Raw genomic sequence first — 20680 nt, forward strand, 5'->3', positions numbered from 1 at the left:
CATGGTGTCAACTATGCAGCTAGGTCCTTGATCAACCAACATGACACATAACAGGTTGAACAGGAACGCCCACTGGAGAAGATGCCATTGGGAATCAACAAACATTTTGTATATTTCCAATTTTGACTTTCTCATTTCCCCTTCCATCTCAAAATTTAGGCCTAAAGAGAAATCATCTCATTAGGTGGGGTCTAAAAAAAGGATATTAAATATATTCCAGCTTTTGACCTGCATGGGGATGATAGAGTCCCAAAGTGAGTGAATAACATCATTCTCTGATGCAAAAGGCAAAACAGTGCTGCAAAAATTATGTAAGGAAAACCAGCAGGTGGCGCTGCTGTTCCACGTGTCTCCCTTTTGAGGCCCACAACCATGCATAGAGAAGGAAGTTGCATTTCAGAAGGTGGGGAAGTGCTTTAATGATGCATGAGCAAGGGTCTGCTAAAAAGAGTAGCCCCTTATTGTGTCAGTCAGAAGTAAGCTCCTCTTGGAAGGGGCTTAGCTCATTTGACCTTGGAAACTGAAGGCTTAGCTCCACCAAAAAGAACGGAAATCAGAGGGAGATTTGCAAAGAGCACAGCTTTCAATTCCCCCATGGAGAAGTAAGGTTAGTGGTCTGGAGACGGCAAGCAAAAAACAGCACAACTAAAGACATTAGCCTTGGAGAGCCCTGAGGTTAATGTGGATAATAAGAGCTGCAAAACCCTACTACATGCTAATTTGGTTTGTTAACTTATTACATCCTTGAGAGAATGTTTTTTCCTCCACACTGGATGAAGAATTCCCTTGAGCAACAGAGGTTTTTGTATCAGGAGATTAAGTAGCATAGAAAATTACAGCCCGGAATTTGTGCTGTTTGAGTTAAGGTGGTGTCAGCATCCCTATTTTAAGCCATGCTTTTCATGGGTGTGAATTTGCCTGGGACATCCTGATTCCGTCCAAGCATCAGCTCAGTGCAGAACATGTGTGGTATGGCAGGCTCATGTAGAAGGGCAGAATCAGTACGGGGGAGATGGATTATAGGGCAAAAAATACAACAGAAGTGAGTTAAAAATTCACTGCAGAAATATGTAATGAGTTAGAAAAAAAATGTTGCAAGAAGATTTGTAGGGCAAAGACTTAGTGCTCATGTGTGACAACAGAATTGACAAAACATACACTTATTAGCTTTTAATGATTACTTGGGCCGGTGGTCTGTGAACTGAAATAGATCTCCTTGAGACTGAGATAGATCTCCTTGAGATAGATCTCCTTGAGACTATGGCCCTAAAATGTGTCTAGGTCATAAATACATATTTTCAAAATTGGTTAGCCCATGGCAAGGAGCGTTACAGGGAAAGCCTGCTGGCTGGGTTATATGATAACATAGCAATCATAAGGGAGGGAAGGTAATAAACACCTGCAGAGGTTTCATTATGGTTCAGACTCTATTTTCTATATTAGCTTACTCTCACAACAACTTCTACAATAGTCCCTGTATGATAAGATTTATTATTCCCATTTTAGAGATGAAAAAAAACTGAGGCATATGAAGTGAAGCAGCTTTCCTCGGGTATTCAATTGAGAACCTGGGACTTAAACTCAGGATTATCTGGTCTGAGGTCCATGATCCTTCCACAGTAATACCTCACGTATCTACTCCTTAGAAGATATTTCATTCCCTTTCCACTGATAATTGACAAGGCTGCCCAGTCTCAGTTTCCTCATCTATAGAATAAGGATAATATTATCAGCTTCTCAGAGTTGGTGTGGAAACCACTCAACACAGGGCCTAACATACAGAAAGCACTCCACATCTGCTCCTCACCATTATTACTATTACTATTTTTTAAAGGTTTATTATTTTTTTAGAGAGAGGGCACATGCACATGAAGGGAGAGGGGTGGAGGGAGAGAGAGAGAATCTCAAGCAGACTGTGCTGATCACAGAGCCTGACATGGGGCTCCATCCCATGACCCCGAGATCATGACATGAGCCAAAACCAAGAGTCTGTGCCTAACCAATTTAGCCACCCAGAAGCCCCAGCTCCCTACAATCATTACCACTATATTTGAGATGACATGGAGAACAAAGCTATGGTAAACAGTATACTTTGTCACTAGACCTTTCAGCATTTAAGGGAATTATGCCACAGAAGTGTTAGTTTCCTCAATTTTCTCAGATTCATGAGGTGCAAGAGTAGAGTACATACATTGATTTTTACAGCCAATAAGTAGACAAAGACCAAGAAAGGAAAACAGGCATGGAAAATTGCATGTCGATACTCAGAGAAACAAGGTTATTGTGGTAATTGAGTGGAACCAAAGGAAGTCACATGTGTGATTATCGGCTGCTCTCAGGGTATCAGTACTGTTCTTGTCTTCATGGTCTTTGAATGGACTAGGAGGGATCATGTAGATATACCGTCATCTCAAATCAGTGTAGTGTCCATTTTAAATGGACCATGATATGCAGGCAATGAAGTGTTTCACAGAAATAGAAAGGCTACCAAGAGTTTGACATTAGTTGTATAACTGTGGTTCAGTCTTCTACAAGGTCCACTGCCATTGCCTCTCCTGGCTGTGATGATTTGGGAAGTGCTTCTGTGGAAGTCATCAAGATGCTTTGGGGACAGAGAATTTCTGGCTAGCAGGATTAGGTTGGCAGTCTAGAAGGAAGAAGTTTTTGATAGGGAAAGGAGGGGAAGTAGAAGAACATGACCAGGAGAGAGAATGGACACACAGGGTAAGAAATACAGAAGAAGAAGGAGAGGGATGTGCTCTCAAGAGTGGAAGTGGAGAGTGAAAACTGGCTGAATAAGACCCTACCCAGGCCTTATGTTTTCAGCTAGTTGTGATTGAGAATTTTTTGTATGATGGTTTCAAATTCACATGCACTGTGTGCATGCACACAAACCTAGCCCATGATCTTTAGGAAGAGAAAGCTCAGAGAAGGGGACTGCCTCTATGTACCTGGCGGTGTGCAAAGGTTAAACTAATCTTACGACGATGCATATTATTTTTTCCTGCCTTACGCATAAGGAAATGGACTCTCAGCCTTAGTAAGAAGCAAAGCAAAGGTTTAAGCCTACCCCTAAACTTCTGTTCTTTCTAACGACATTGATGATAGATAATGTGAGTTTTCCTGTGTTGCAAGACGTTGATAAGAGCACCTTTCTTGGTTACGAGGATGAAAATGAGCAAAATTTCAGATATGTAAAGCCGGTGCAGCAGGGAATTGTGCATAGTAAATGCTCAAGAAATGTGAATTTATCTTCTCAGCCTCACTAAGCAATCAGAATGCATGTAGCCAAATCCCTCCTAGTCAGTTACCAAGCTGGGTTTGATTCAAATCCTCGTACTTTGGGGGAGAAAGTTTTTTATAGGAGAAACACTTTAATTTTATGAAATAGCCTCCAAGAGACCCCGGGGAGGTTGCTGAGAATCAAGTTTTGGTTCATTATAAATAAAAACAATAGAAGCTGCTGGACAAGGCAGGGTAATCAATTACAGGTGACTGTCAGGAGTTGGATTTACTGGGAAGCAATCTAGAAGCACGGCTATATTGAAACACAGTGTGAATTGTGTGTTCTGTAATGGCTCTGGCCCTCTGGATACAGGCAGATGTGTAGGATGTGGGCTTCCTTTAAACTACATTATTCCACCTCCTGAGGGATTTCAATTCATCTCCACCAGCTCATCTACATACCACGCAGGTTGCCATTGGTAGAAAGTGTGTCTTCAGAGCGGACGGTGGTAAGATTCAGAATAAGGTATCAACTCCTGTTTAATGCAAAGCAAACACAGACGCTAAGTAGAGAACTGCAAATTAACACCATGTGGGTTAATAAGGCTGATGTAGACAGAGTTTAAAATTGCTTCCACAATTAGAGAACCCAAGGAAATCTATATGTTTGGGTCTCGGTGAGGATCACCAAATAGTGATGAAGATTCTCTGGTTTTCTAAAAATAAAAAAAAAAGAGAGAACTTTACTTCACACATTTTAAAGGGAAGGGAGTGGCATGAGATTACCTGAACCAGGTGGATACTTCCTCCAGCATCTCTGGCAGCAGCCTGTTTGCAGAGTAGCCAGGTAACACCATGGCTTTCTCAGCACATTCAGTGAAGCTTTAGCACATTCCTTGGCATGGAGGAAGACAGTCTTCTTTTTTCCCCTGGGCTCAATGCTTTCCAGATAATAGATAGCTATTTTTCTGTGGTGATGAACCGCAGAAAAATCAAGTCAAGGCCCATGAATGGCAGAGTGTGTATCAGGATGTGCTTCACTGCTCTGCCTCCAGGGAGGGTGCACACAGGTTCTCAATTTTGGACTCAGGCTTAGTGGCACCCTCTGTTCTCTGATGACTAGTGACTCTTGCTGGGTAGCCACGACTATATCCGAGTATCCTGCCAGTGAGACACCACAGACTTGGCTGAGGCTGGCCCTGATCCCTCTCTCCTAACAGTCTCTCTTAACAAAGAGTTTATTTAAAATGACTTACTTAACTTTTGAAATTAAACATCAGATATCAAATTAGCACCTTCATAAGGAAGTGGGCACTCACCCTCCCTCTCCCCCACCAGACACATCTGCAGTGCCAACCTGGCATATCCTTTCTTTACCCCTGAGGTTGGAGAGGTGGGCTGCCCTGGAGTCCTCCTCTCCAGGCCTTACCTGAGTACACCATCCACTGTGCTTGAACATCTGCACTCCTCAGTATCTTCACCCTTTGTGACCTGTCCTCAGAGGCGACTCACATTTCTGGAAGCTTTTTGATACCAGCTGTTCAATCTCTTTTTTTAATGAAGAGGAAGAACTGCACTTCCTTTCCTCTGTGTGATTCTGTCTTTATCTTTCTTTGTCTTTTCTATCTTATCCCTTCCCTCCTCCTACCCGCTCCATGTCATGTCTGGAGCTCTTAGGCTGGAGTCTACCAATGAACTTCAAAGGACATATGAACCCTTAGGAATTGTATGTAAATTTGTGTGTGTGCACTTACAGATGTTATGCATACGTGTTTTTGAGGAAAGAGTCTATGGTTTTAATCAGATTCCCAAAGAAGTCTTGTTTCCCCACCCAAAAAGTTAGGTTGCATGGCTCTGAAATTCCCTTGGGTGAGCATATCTTTTCTGGTATGTTTTGGGTCTTTTCCTAATATTTTATCTTCATTGTGTGTTACATATTCCATTTGATTGTTAGATTTCTATAATATGGTGGAATAAAAATGGCCTATTGCTGCCTATTTACTGCTTTTGGACTCCAAAAATGTAGGAAAGGTTTTGTGGAGAGTAAGTATGTTTTTATTATTTTCCTAAAGTTGAAATTACATATTGATTACCCATGGGCCACCTCTGACCTGTGAAGTTTTTTTTTTTTTTTCTAAATGTGCTTATTATTTTAATTGAGGCCAACAGTGATAATTTAGTGAACTTTTACATTAAAATTGAGATTGGTGACTTTTCTTAAGCATTTGAAAGACTTCACAATGGTAGATCAATATTCCTGTGTGAAGACAGGCTAGTGCTTAGTTTGTTCCCCAGCTAGCCAGTTTCCAACTCTTCTTAGTCTCTCCCTGATGCCAGGATCACCTGAGTTGTATCTATTATTGCATTTGTTTATATATATATATATTTTTTTTCTTTTTTATTTCTTAAGGTAAAGAAATATTCCTCTGTACCTATAGACATTCATTCTCATGCCTCTTCCTGCAGGCATTTAAGTTTAGGATCACTGTTGTAAAGCCTAATGATCAGAATATGAGAAGCAAGGGGAACAGAGTGAGTTACTGTGGTTACAGCTGGATGTTCAGCCCAGATGCCTCTTTCCAGGCTGGTCTCCAGCCCCACGTAGCTTCCCTGCATGTTGGTCGCTAACAGCTCAGAGATCCCCTTCCTGTCTTCCACAGTGCTGGCAAAGTTACTGCCCTGTTAGACCCATGCCCCTCCCAACACACACCCAGAAGCCCACAGCCAATGACTGATTAACCCAGGCTGCAAAGGTGAGAAGAGCTTTGCTGAGCAGTTTTTATTGCAGAGTTCCCCTGGGATGGGACTAAAAGAAGGCTCCGGCTGAGGCCTGGCTTCCTCAGCTGCTCTCTCTGCCCCACCCTGCATCACTACCCTGCCACCCTTCTCCCTGATTCCTGAGGGCACTCTCCATCAATACCTTGTATGAGAATTCTTGCCTGAGGCTTCTTTGGGAAATCCAGCCTGGTGAGGCACTGAGAAGAGGAGCTCCTGGGGACAATTGAGATCCTCTGGTTAACCAGCTCAAGCTTTCTGATGGGACAAGGGGGAAGCAGAATTGAAACAGAATATTCTAAAATCCTTGAACCTCTTTTTTACTGGAATAATTGTGATCCCAGAGATGGTAAATAAATTTTGCCTGCATCCCAATACTATTAGTATTCCCTATCTAGAAAGCTATGTTGGAAGTGACTCTGAAGTGACCTGAGGCAAATGATGATAAGGTCTGTTGGTCAGGATGTGAAAGGGGGTGGCACATCCTTCCTATCCTGCTTCTTTTTGCAAGGCTCAACTTGGATGCCATTCTTTCTGGAAGCCTCCCCTGAACCCTGAGTTAAAATTAGATATTTCTCTGAGCATTTGTAGCAATCTGTAATTATCTATATTGTCACATTTCCCAAATTGCATTCTTAATATTTATTGAGATATAACTGGCATACATATTTAACTTGTACCATCTGATAGGTTTTTACATATGAACAACCTGTAAAACCATCACCACAATTGTGATAATCAACATTTACATCCCTTCCAAAAGTTTTTTATGCCCCTTTATGATCCCTCCAGAGAGAGTCCCTTCCTGCCCCTCATCCATTCCTGGATGCCCCCAAACAACCACTGATCTGTTTTCTGTCACCATAGACTAGTTTGAATTTTAATTAATTAATTTGTTAATTAATTAGGAGAGGGAGAATGGGGGAGGAGCAGAGGAAGAGAGAGAGAATCTCAAATAGATTCTGCACTGAGTGTGGAGTTCAACATGGGCTCGATCCTACAACCCTGAGATGATGACATGTGCTAAAATCAGGAGTCGAACACTCAGCCAACTGAGTCACACAGGTGCCCCAGACTAGTTTGACTTTTAGACAGTTTATTGATATAAATAGAATCATTCACTACATATTCATTTTTTTAAAGATTTTATTTATTCAAGAGATAGAGAGAGTGAGAGAGAGAGGCAGAGACACAGGCAGAGGGAGAAGCAGGCTCCATGCTGGGAGCCTGATGTGGGATTTGATCCCGGGACTCCAGGATCATGCTCTGAGCCGAAGGCAGGTGCTAAACCACTGAGCCACCCAGGGATACTTCACTACGTATTCTTATTTTTGGTTTGGTTTCTTTCACTCAGCATTATTATTTTGATATTCATCAATATTGTATATATTAGTAGTTTATTACTTTTTATTGCTTAGTAGTATTCCATTGGATGGACATGTAGGATTTGTTTACCCACTTACCTGTTAATGAACATTTATATTGTTTCTAGTTTTTGGTTATTACAAGTAAAGCTGCTGGGAACATTCATGTACATGTTGAGAGAATGAAAATGCAAGCCATAGATGAGAAAATAATTGCAAAGCATATATCTGAAAAAGGACTTTTATCCAGAATATATAAAGAACTCTAAAAACAGAAATAGGAAGACTACCCAAGAAATGGGGAAGAGATTTGAAAAGACGTGTCACAAAAGGAAATATAAAGATTACAAATAAGCCTGTGTTAAGATGCTCAGAATCACTGGTTATTGGAGAAAACTTAAATCAAAACAAGATATCACTATACAGCTATTAGAAAACAGTTTGGAGGGATCCCTGGGTGGCGCAGTGGTTTGGCGCCTGCCTTTGGCCCAGGGCACGATCCTGGAGACCCGGGATTGAATCCCACGTCGGGCTCCCGGTGCATGGGGCCTGCTTCTCCCTCTGCCTGTGTCTCTGCCTCTCTCTCTCTCTCTCTCTCTGTGACTATCATAAATAAATAAAAATTTAAAAAAAAGTAGAAAACAGTTTGGAAGTTTTTTTTTTCATTGTTCAAAATATGAATATACATATCTAAAAATGTGGAACATTTCATGAATTTGTGTGTCATCCTTGTGCAGGGGCCATACTAATCTTCTCTGTATCATTCAATTTTAGTATATGTGCTGCTGAAGCAAGCACTGGTTTGGAAGTTTTTTAAAAAGTTAAACATACATCTTCCATATGATTCAGTTTTCTTTAAGAGGTAATTTCTCAAACTGAATTTTGATTTCTGATTATCTGGGTATTTCACTAGAGTGAGGTGTAAACACCTTAAGATTAGGAACACTTCTTAAAATTTTATTTTATCTTATCTTTTTATTTCATGTGTATATTCCTAGAATCAAGTAGCATGACAGTTGTGGAGTAAGTTAAATCCTATGACTGAAAGTTAGGTAGTGGAAAATGTTCCTGAATTTGAGTGTCATTGGAGGAGGATTATCATTTTCAAAAACAAAGGTGAGAACATAGAACTGCACTGTTCAGGCTTTGCCATGATTTCCTTTGCATTTCTAGCAAGAGATTTTCTAAGGTCCCATCCAGAATGCCTACTACCCACTGCCTATTCATACACTTCCCAAATTATAGTGAACACCTGTAGGCTCTTTAACCTCCCCAGTGGCACTTATCTACTTAGTTTCATAGCTTTTACATGTAAAAGCCTGTGAGATTTTTAAGGGTAGAATTCAGTTCTGATTTATTTTTGTTTCTCCCCATGGCTTCCATTTAACAATTTGTACATATATTTGCTCAACTAAATACGGTGATTGCATGAATTAAACACAGCTTGACATCACAGGCATGTATTTTACTGTCAGGAAATATGGGAGCTCTAAAAGAAGTAGAAAATTATACTGTCTATGTGCAATTTGTCAGAGTATTGGCACTATCTCTAAGACTGGACTCTGAAAATTTTTAATCAAATCTAAAAGGTATTTTCCCTAGGATAAGTATTATTTATGCACATTATAGAACACATAGAAAATGTGTTAAATGCAGTGTTAGTGGAAAAGTAAATGTGTGCAGCACCTCTCTAGAGGACAATTTGGAAATCTACCAAAATTTTAAATTTATCTCCTTTTTTATCTAGAATCTTGATATCTACAAAATCATCCTACAGAAAATGATTTTAAAAAAGCCTACTAGTCTTTCTCCTATGCACTGCTTAGTTGTGATTATATAAGGAACATGATTTTGTACTTATTTTTTCCATTTAATACAAGATTATTATCAATCATTTCCTTATGTTGTTTCAAAGTCTTTTGCCTATTTTTTAAACATCAGTGTTTTATTAGTGTCAAGTGTACAATGTAGTCATTAAATATTTCCATCCATTGCCTGGTGCTCATCCAATAAGTGCACTCCTTAATCCCCATTACCTATTTCACCCTTTCCCCCACCCATGTTCCCTCTGTTAACCATCAGTTCTCTATAGTTAAGAATATGTTTCTTGGTTTGCCCCCCCCGTCCCTTTTTTTTGCCTTTGCATCTTTGTTTTGTTTCCTAAATTCCATATATGGATGAAATCCTATGGTATTTGTCTTTTTCTGATTGAGTTATTTTACTTACCATTTTACCCTCTACCTTCAAAAATGTTACTGCAACTGGCAAGATTTCATTCTTTTTTATGGCTGAATAATAATATTCCATTGCACATAAATACCACCTCTTCTTTATCCATTCATCAATCTGTGGACACTTGGGCTGCTTCTGTAATTTGGTTGTTGTAAATAATGCTGCTATAAACATAGGGGTGCCTGTATCCCTTTGATTTGGTGTTTTTGTATTCTTTAAGCAATATCCAGTAGTTTGATTACTGGATCATAGGGTAGTTCTATTTTTAATTTTTTGAGGAACCTCCATACTGTTTTCCAGAGTGGCCACATCAGTTTGCATTCTCACTGACACTGTAAGTGGGTTCCCCTTTCTCCATATCCTTGGCAACACCTGTTGTTACTTGTGTTGTTGATTTTAGCCATTCTGACAGATGTGACGTGATATATCATTATAGTCTTGATTTGCATTTCCCTGATGATGAGTGATGTTGAGCATCTTTTCATGTGTCAGTTGGCCATCTGGGTGTCATCTTTGGAAGAATGTTTGTTCATGTCTTCTGCCCACTTTTAAATTGGATTATTTGTTTTTTGGGTGGTGATTATATACATTCTTTATATATTTTGGATATTAACCCTTTAATTGGATATGCCATTTGCAAATATCTTCCCCTGACATTCAGTAGGTTGTCTTTTAGTTTTGTTGATTGTTTCCTCTACTGTGCAGAAGCTTTTTATTTTGATGAAGTCTCAATAGTTTATTTTTGCTTTTGTTTCCCTTGGCTCAGGAGACAGCTAGAAAGAAGTTGCCACACCCAGTGTCAAATAAGTTACTGCCTGTGTTCTCTTCTAGGATTTCTATGGTTTCAGGTCTAACTTTTAGGTCTTTTTTTTTTTTTTAAAGATTTTATTTATTTATTCAGGAAAGACACAGGGAGAGAGAGAGGCAGAGACACAGGCAGAGGGAGAAACAGAGAGAGAGAGAGAGGCAGAGACACAGGCAGAGGGAGAAGCAGGCTCCATGCAGGGAGCCCGACATGAGACTCGATCCCAGGACTCCAGGATCACACCCTGGGCCAAAGGCAGGCGCTGAACCACTGAGCCACCCGGGCTGCCCTAACTTTTAGGTCTTTAATCCATTTTAAATTTATTTGTGTGTTTAGTGTAAGAAAGTGGTGCAGTTTTATTATTTTGTATGTAGATGTCTAGTTTTCTCCTGTTTTAGGATGGAATGTTCTGAATATGTCTGTTAAATCCATCTGTTCCAGTGTATCATTCAAAGGAAGGGTTTCTTTGTGATTTTCTGTTTATGTGGTGTGTCCCTTGATGTAAGTGGGCTGTTAAAATCCTCTACTATTATTTTGTTATTATTGATTGTCTGTCTAAGTCTCTGTGCCTGTTCCATTTATGTTTGCTATTAACTGTGAATACATATTAATGGTTGTTTTATCTTCTTGTTGGATTGTCCCTTTATTATTATAAAGTGTCCTTCCTTATTTCTTATTACAGTCTTTATTTTAAAGTCTGTTTTGTCTGGTGTTAATATTGCTACTCTGGCTTTCTTTTGACATCCATTTGCATGATACATGATTCATCATCCCCTCACTTTCAATCTGCACGTGTCTTTAGGTCTATAATGAATCTTTTGTAGGCAGCATATAGATGGGTCTATATATATATTTATATATTTATATATCTATCTATATCTATCTATCTATCTATCTATCTATCTATCTATCTATCTATCTATCTATATCTATTCTGTCATCCTTTGTCTGGAAAACTCTTTATCTCTCCTTCTGTTCTGAATGATAGCCTTGCTAAATAGAGTATTCTTGGCTGCAAATTTTCCCCATTCAGGACTTTGAATATATCCTACCACTCTCTTCTGGCTTGGAAAGTTCTGCTGAAAAATTCCCTGATATCCTTATTCGGTTTCAGTTGTATGTAACTATCTTCTTTTGTATTGCTGCTTATTTATTTTTTATTTTTTTTTGCCAGTTTAATTGCAATATGTCTTGGTGTGGGTCTGCTTTTTAAATTTTTGATGGGGGTTGTCAGTGCCTCGTGGATCTAAATATCTGTTTCCTCTTCCTAATCTGCCAGATTAGGGAAGTTTTCAAACTATTTCTTCAAATATACTGTCATCCCCTTTTCTCTCTCTTCATCTTCCGGGACTTCTATAATATGAATGTTATTATGTTTGATGGACTCACAGAGTTACCTGTCTATTTTGTTTTGCATAATTCCTTTTTCTTTTTTTTGTTCAGCTTAATAACTTTCCACTTATCTGTCTTCTAGTTCATTAATTTGTTCCTCCAATTCTTCCATCCTGCTGTTCATTACATTAAGCATGTTTCTTATTTTGTTCATGAGCTCTTTGTCTCTGCTGTGTTTTTCTTTATCTCTGTGTTAAGGGTCTTACTCATGTATTTCACTCTTTTCTCAAGTCCAGTGAGTGTTCTTATGATTGTTGCTTTAAATATTCCATCAGGAGTGTTGCTTATATCTATTTCACTTAGCTCTCTGGCCAAGGCCTTGTCCTTTTCTTTCATTTGGGTTTTATTTCTTTGTTTTCTTATTTTGTCTAAGTCTCTGTGCCTGTTTTTCTGTGTTAGGAAAGTCAGCCACGTTTCCTGTTCTTGAGGATAATGGCTTTATGAAGAAGAGGTCCTGTAGTGGCCTACAGTGTAGTTACTCCTTATTCCCACGGCCTGGCACTTCTGAGAGTATCTCCAATGTGTGCTGTGTGTTCTATGCTTTTGTGTCCTGGCCACCTTATTCTTCAGGCCAGATGTCTGCCAAGGCTCTTTGCCTATTGTGGTCCCTGACCTGAATATGGTGCATTTTAATTGGTGTGCTTTGGTCTGCTTGTGAAACAAGACCTGTCACCACAAGACTGGAACTGAGGCTCCACAAAACTCCCAAGGTGGGAGATACAGTGTGAGTAGGGTTATGGGCTGGTTTTCTGGGGGCCGGGGCCTGCCATGCTGGGACTGAGGCAAGCTAGACTGGGAAGGGTAATTCCACTGAAATATGGGGATGAGAGGCCAGGCTTGGTGTAAGCAAATTAGATAGTGAGTATGCTGTGCTGGTTCCCACAGGTGGCCCTGTGCTTATTCTGTGGAGTGGTAGAGGGAAGTGGTGCTTGCCAGTTCCTTTGTTCCCAGAGGGGTCTTTCTGTGAATGCTGCCTCTCTGGGATACACTCTGAAATGAGCAAAGAACCTCCCTGTTGTGTACTCCAGGTGCTCTTCCAATCGCTGTTTTCACACTGTATGTCTAAGGGCCGTTTGCTTGCCTTCTCTCCAAGAGCAGTCTCAGTGCCCTCCAGGCTGTATCTCAGCTAAACTCACTGACCTTAAACTCCAGCTTTAAGCCCTGCTTGTTTCCAGAAGTCATAAAATTCAGCCCCTCTTTCTTTCCAAGCCAGTTTCTATGGGGATTCATCTTACTTATCTGTACTCCTCTGTATCATGTGTACTCCCCTATGTGCTAGTTGGTCTTTTGCCCTTCTCTGCAACCACAGCAACCATGATCCATTTCTTTCCCAACCACATCTCTGCACCCCTACCTTCTTCAATGTGACCTCTTCTCTACTTTAGTTGTTGAGTTTGTCCTGTCAGTCTTCAGATCAATTTCTGGGGTATTTAGGATGATTTGAGAGTTACCTAGTTATATTCAGGGATGAGGTGAGTCTAGGGTCCTCCTACCCACCATCTTCAACAACTGTACTCTTTTGCTTATTTTTAATGCTTGTATGAATGTCTATCATCACATGGTATCACGGTTCTCCTATTGTTAGTTATTTTGTTTCTTTTGATGGAATGGGAGTAGCTTATAAATATTGGATGGCAGATTTTTTAGAATAAAGCTTTTAAAAATGTATCATATTATTTCCTTATTTATGCATATTGTTTAATTGTTCTTTAGAACGGTTTCCAAAAAGGGTGTGGCATTCATTGTATCCTCAAAAATGCATGAGTGTGTTTAAGCAAATTTAATTGCTTACAGAAATTCACTTGATTCTAAGTCAAGTACTTGATTGTATGAAAGGATAGGCTAGAAGAGATAGTTATTTATTCAGTCCCTGACACTAGCTAAAGATCATCTTTCTGCTATGTGCATTTTATTTTCACTGTTTGCTTATTAAATAAAGCAGAAGTTTAAATATAGCAGAAAACTAATGATTCTTTGCCACAGTTGATATTCTACAGAAGTTATGAGCACCGATCAAAGATCAAAAGAATCTTACAATTCTGTGCTCTAATTTTTGCATCAAAGCTTTCATTTGGCACTCAGACATCCCTAATGATATGAAAGTATGACAAGCAATATCCTGATTAATTTATTTTCTCTGGTTTATACTTTCTCACTGTTTGCAACATAGCTACCAGAATCTCCTGAAAAGTGGAATTAAAGGGATTTAATGTCCATTTTGCATATAAACAAAGCCACCAGATTTCTAATCCAAGATTTGCTTTTGTCCAACTTACATGGCTTTTCAGATCCATGCAGAAAGGGGCTTAGCTCTAATAGGGGTAGATTAGATGGTAGTTATCAACATGATATGGTTTTTGAACTGTGAATAGAAAAAAAAGAAATAATAAGAAATGTAATAGGAGAAAGTGAATGTGAAACTCTCATCTTTTGAACATACTATTGATTTTTAATTTGTGAAGGGATTCATATTTTCTTTGTTTTTATTGGAGATATTTATAGGTCTTTATATCTACCTATACATCTGTCTTTCACAGTGCTAGTTATAAATGATTACCTCTCAGCTCTGAATCTGCTGCTCTTTGCTGTGCTTAGTGATTTGGGGCTGAACATTTTTTTATAGACAACTTCACTTTGAGAGCTGGTGTAATGTTAGGTTTTTGTCAGTAGAGGGAGCTAGAAAAACACTGTAGGCATAGCAAAGAAAGGCTCTCCTGATGTGCTTTTCTCTACCTCCAGCTGCCAAAGTGCCAGTGGTGAATGGGTGAATAGCGGCCTTTAATCTCCCATGAGACTCCCCAGCACCTCAGTACAAGAAGCCTTCCTATTTACTAACAACGATATATAAGCACTCCAGTGAGCAGCTTTCCTTAGACCAACTTTACCGCATGGCACCCATATGAACTTCAACAGCACCCCAACAAATGACTTCCTGCAGATCAGCTCTAGCTCACAACCTAGTGAGGTTTCTGCTTTTTAGCAGGTTGTAGTTGGATCCTTTCCAGTGAGGTCCAAATCTCAGGGGTGAATTGGTACTCTTCTACATTTTTAATTCCCTCCTTGTGTACTCACTTTCACCTAGGGGTGTGACTGCCCTCAACATTTGCTTAGCTCATTTATTTATTTTTATTTTTTTTAAAGATTTTTATTTATTTATTCATGAGAGACAGAGAGAAAAAGAGGCAGAGACACAGGCAGAGGGAGAAGCAGGCTCCATGCAGGGAGCCTGACATGGGACTTGATCCTGGGTCTCCAGGATCAGGCCCTGGGCTGAAGGTGTCGCTTAAATCGCTGAGCCACCCGGGCTGCCCAGCTTAGCTCATTTAATGATCACTTTTTACTAGGTAAGCATTTCATATATAAAAATTTCCCTGCTCAAATTTCTGGTGTGCTTCAATGACAAATAGTTACTGAGCTTCTGTTGTGTCAGGCACTGTGCCAAGTAGTGGAGACATAGCAGTAAAGAATACAGACATGATTCCTGTCCTCCAAGACCCTGCAGATTCCATGTAATGAACAAGTAAGGTGTTAGGTATTGTGGGGAAACTTCTTTTAGGATGAGAGTCATGGGGTAGGGTCAGAATGTTCTACTTATGGAAGTGACACTTCAACCTAGACTAGAGATCAGTAGAAATTAGCCAGGTTAAGAGGTGGGGGAAGCATGATCCATAAAGAAAGCAGCTTGTCTAAGGACCAGCGTCAGAATGGAGTGGTAGATTTGAAGACCTGCAGTTTTGGAAGTGCACAGCTGAAAGTCTGGGAAAAAGAAGCAACATAGAAGCAGGGGCCAGATCCACGAGAGCACTGATGACCACATTAGAGATTCTGGACTTTCACAGCAGGCATGAGGGTTGTTGAATTACTAGAAGGTTGTTCATAAAGCAAGGACATTGTGTTCTGTTCTCATAATTTGGACTGGTGGTTCTAAATCTCAGTTGCACATTTGAAACACATAGAGTACTTCAACAAAACCTGGGCCTGACCCCAGACCAATTAAACAGGCTCGCCAGGCGTGAATATCAGGTGTTTTTGTTTTCACATTTTTCTTGGTGATTGCAGTATATAGGCAAGGCTGTGAACCACTGATCTTGAGAAACAAGAAATCACATGATGGCATGATGAGAGGGGTAAATAAGTCCCATTTATTAGATGGTGAAAGTCTTCCAGATTAAAGATGATTTAAACTAATCTATAATACTGCTTCATTTTGTCGGAGTCATTTAGAAATCTAAAGGCACTGATTTGGCATTTTGCTAATTAGAGAGTGGTTACAGGTGGCAAATATTTTTGATGTAAATTTCCTCAACTACTCCCTCAAGGCACGGATGGTATCCTTGGGGAGTTAGGCAAATATCTAAAATTAAGAAACTAATGTAACGTGGAAATTTCTGGTAAGTTTTGCTTTAGTTAAAAAACAAAAGGCTTCAGATAGTTAAGCAAATATTTGCTAAGCAAGTGAATGAATGAGTGACCTCGTTGTAATTAGATTCCAACCAAACAAAAAGAAAGGGAGCATATGGGCCACCTTTTATCTTGACTAAAATTAATTAAACATTAATTTCTCATCTGAGATTAACCTCAAGATAAACCAGCTTTTAGAGCTGTGTTTGACTAATTTATGAAAATCTATATTTGGCATAAGAGTGAGGAGTACCGGTACCTTTGATTTCATTTTTTCTGGTACTAAAAACTAAAGTCAGTTTCAAAAGAATCTTAAGCACTTTCTTTGGCTGCACAGCTGTTTCTATTGCTTTCTGACATGCTGTGCTGACCTCCAAACCACACTGTTTACCTTACTTTAGAGACTGAATCAGATGCACCACCTCTGGAGACTATGCAGGTTAAAGAAAAAAATCATTAAGTTTTGCATTATAGAGGCATTACAGGGAACAAGGCTTGAAATCATAACATAGCCACAGTAGACCAGCTAATCTCACTCAAATGGGACATGGTTCTTGTATGCTGATTACGTGGCATGACAACTGATGCACATATGGATTGCTGTCAAGAGAGAATAAATTAAATGATTATCAGGGGTATTCTAGTCAATCTATAATGTGGCCAAAACATGAAAATTAATGTTGCAATCCCCATTCAATATTGAATCGACTTCTGTGGTACTTGTTATCTGTTCTACTTCTTTTGGCCCACTATTTTAGAGGGTGCTGCATTTTTCTCTAGGAGTTGGTTACATGCTTGCAAATCTCCATGAGTGTAAAACCCCTTGAGATTACAGTACCAAGCTCATTATAGAATGCTTTTCTTTTACTCACATGCCTGATGGGGGACTAAGCTCAGATTTGAGCTTTGCAGTAAGTGCTTTTTCAATTACATTGGCAAAAGGATTGGATTGATAGATCATTCCATAAAGAAAACATGTGACTGAATCCATGATATCATAAAATATTACAATATGCTATAAAATAAGAGAGTACATTATTCCCTAAGGTTTCACTGTATCCTATTTCACTTCACTCAAGCTTCCTCATACATATTTCATAGCTAAATTACTGTGATATAGAAAGCTATGTATAATGATATATGAATTAGAAAAAAAAAGTAGCAATCAAATATGGCCTAAACATAATGTATGCGATTTGGTGGTACCTGTAGTAAAATTCAAGAATAATCCTAACTGGCACAAACATGTACTTGGGGAGCAGTATCTTAACGACTGAGAGAATGAGAAATCTCCCAGCTGCTCAAATTAGGCTTAGTAAGTTCTTCACAGGGCTCTGCTGAGAATTACTATTTACATTATTTCTGTCTATACTGAACTCCAGTCCACTTCCAGGAATATAGTGCTTGGTCCTTCATCAGTCTTCCCATCATCTGATATTAATAGTTGCACTGAAAAAGGAGGTAGAGGAAAGAGAAGTGGGAGATGTAGGTTCTAGCTTTGGCTAAACTGGGTAACTTTGGGAAACTGACCTTTTGGGAGGAGATGCAGAGTTGGAAGAGATTCTGGAAGTCATCCATTCTGATTTCTTAGCCGACACAAAGCAATCTCTGCTACAAAACCACTTGTGGATTCAGCTTCATTGTAGGCACTTCTCTTAAGTAGGAGAGGCTTATTCTCTATGATATAGCCAATTCTGTCACCAGACAGTTCCAAATATTTGAAGGATTTTAATTATACTGAGATGAAATCTTCTAATATGTAACATTCATCTACTGGTACTAGTCCTTTGAAAGACAGGGTTTGGCACATAGGAAAACACACTATAAATGTTAGTCATCATCATAACTGTTATTTTAATCCCATTTTACACCATCCCCTGGAAAAAGGAATCCTCCTTGAAAAGCTGATATCACAGTAGAAAGGAATAATGTTTGGAGTTAGAAGATTCTAACCTGAATCCTACCTTCAGTAATTAATCTGTATTAATTCTGAGCCTCAACTTCATATTTCTAATATGAAATTTCTATCTCATAAGAACATTCTCTGTAAAATGCTACCATTAACATCTTTCCTTCCATCAGATTTTGGTTCTGTTACCCATTTTAGGAACAGTCTTCTCATTCCTTACCACCCCCTCCTTCAACTTAAAAACCTATATAATGCTGATATGGCAGCCTTATGCAGCCTGTGCCCTTCCCTGTGTCACATCTGTATCCCTGCTACTGGCCATTATGACATACTGATGCTTATTTATTCATTCATTCATTCATTCATTCATTCATTCATGAGAGACAGAGGCAAAGACATAGGCAGAGGGAGAAGCAGACTCCCTGTGGGACCCTGATGTGGGACCCGATCCCAGGGCCCTGGGATCACGACCCCAGCCAAAATGCTCAACCACTGAGCCACCCAGGCATCCCTGTTGATGCTTATTGCTATGACTAATGGTGAGTTCCTTGAGAGAAGACTTTACCTCATTATTTCTTTGCATCAGACAGAATTAGCTTACCCATAGTGGAAGATTAATGTGAAGATCTAATATTCTATTGCATGTAAAAATAATTTTGGAAAATGCTGTATCACGAAAAGTTAAGTTTCAGTTGTTGCTATTGGTACCCCATTGAAGAAAAAGAACAAAGGAGCTAAGGAGACCATGATAAGGCAGGGAGGAGCAGAGGTATATTCTTTCAACTGATCTAAGATGGCTTCATAAACTTTTGTGTGTCTGAACCTAATTTATGATCAACTTCAGACAACATGCAGGATCTCATTAGTTCTTTTCAAACTTATATAATATTTCTAAGGGGCCATGGAATTCTGGAGTGTCTTCTCCTCAGATTCATTTACAAACTACAAATCTCCTTTAAGTCTCTATAAAAATTATCATTTTGGGGTGCCTGGGTGATGTAGTCAGTTAAACATCTGACTCTTGGTTTTGGGTCAGGTTGTGATCTCAGGGTCGTGGGATAGGGCACCCAGCACTCAGTGTGGTACCTGCTGGAAATTGTCCCTCTCCCTCTATCCCCTTCTTAAATAATAAATCTTTAAAAAAATTACCATCTTGTGTTGCCAAAGCAAGAACTTTTCTCTTATTTGTTGAAATTCATAATACAAGTTCCTTCAGCCTGACACAACATTGTTTCATCTTTTTTTCTTAGTTTTGATACTTAGTGTTGTCTAGGACAGGGATTAGAACATTTTCGCCTAAAGGGCCAGATGGTAAATATTTTTTAGGCTTTATGGGCCAGAAGTCTCGGCTGCAACTACTCAGCTCTGCTGTTGCAGTGAAAAGCAGCTATAGACAATTTGTAAACAGTTGGGCATGGCTGGATTCCAATCAGACTTCATTTATGAAAGCAGGCAACTGGCTGTGTTTGGCCTATAAGTTGTAGTTTGCCAACTCCGATCTAGTACATTGCCACTTAAAGTGTATGGTCTGTAGATCATGAGTGTCAGCATCACCTGGGATCTTATTAGAAATGCAGAATCGCAAGCACTACCCCAGACCTCCTGAATTAGGATCCGCATTTTAACAAGATTCCCAGGTGATTCACATGCATGTGCATGTTGAGAACCATGATGGCAGATGAATAAAGAAAGGAGACATCTGGGAGCATACTGTAGGTGCTTATTGGGGTGGGCTGCCTTCTCAGAAGGTAACTTGTGGGCTTTTTCCAGTCTCTACTTCCTTTGCCAGTTTTCTTTCTCTGGTACATTCTCACCCACTAACCGGATGGTCTGCTTCGGCTGTCAGCTTGCCTTGCCACCTCCTCAGCCTAGCAGCTGCTCATTCCCCAGGTTCTCTGTCCTCAGGGAGGGTGGTGGGAACCTGTCAGATGGGAAGAGTTTGGCCTGTTTGAAGCATTGCTCAATGTATGACTGTGACCTGTATATTTATACAACGCCCCTGCCTCCTCATCCCCTTCTGTACCCACCTCTCCTTTCAAGTATCAAAAACAATAGTAAGGGAAGCTCAAGGTGGGAAGATTTCCCCTTTCAAATTGTGATACTGAAGAGCCTACAGTAATGATTAACACTTTTCAGTAAAATAATGATGGCAACAATCAGAAAAATTCTAAGAGTGCCTGGGAGCAAAGCAATTGAATTGTTCCAGCATTTTCTTAAATGGAACCCAGAGGCCTTAATTATGATGTATGTTTCTTCAGGTAAGACTTTCAAGCAATTTGGAATAGGCAGTTATGCAATTTTCTTGCTGTTCTCCCCACCCTCTTCTGTTTTATCCTCCTTTATTAATAGAGACACCTATCAGAACAAAGTGGTCCACGCACAACTTGAGGTTGATGCAAGTGTGTGCAAGTTGATTATTCAATCTAGAAATCTGATTAAAACTCTCCCTACCCCAAGAGTCTCCCTAGGCTGCATTAGCTTTTCTGGGGTGGAAGATGCACTCTACTGGCTCCTACTCTTACCAGGGGTTGTCCATCCCACATTTGCAGTGACAGACATCTTATCTACCTGGAGCCT

The 20680-nt window shown here is 39.7% G+C and overlaps 1 non-coding gene across 1 annotated transcript; it reads right to left on the reverse strand.

Annotated features, from left to right (window-relative positions):
* Positions 1-8056: 8056 nt before the first annotated feature.
* Positions 8057-8162, reverse strand: LOC119874113. The gene has a single exon (XR_005367323.1). It is a non-coding gene; the product is annotated as a U6 spliceosomal RNA (small nuclear RNA).
* Positions 8163-20680: the final 12518 nt, after the last annotated feature.

Source organism: Canis lupus, chromosome 11 (assembly GCF_011100685.1).
Source record: "Canis lupus familiaris isolate Mischka breed German Shepherd chromosome 11, alternate assembly UU_Cfam_GSD_1.0, whole genome shotgun sequence".
Lineage (NCBI taxonomy): Eukaryota > Metazoa > Chordata > Mammalia > Carnivora > Canidae > Canis > Canis lupus.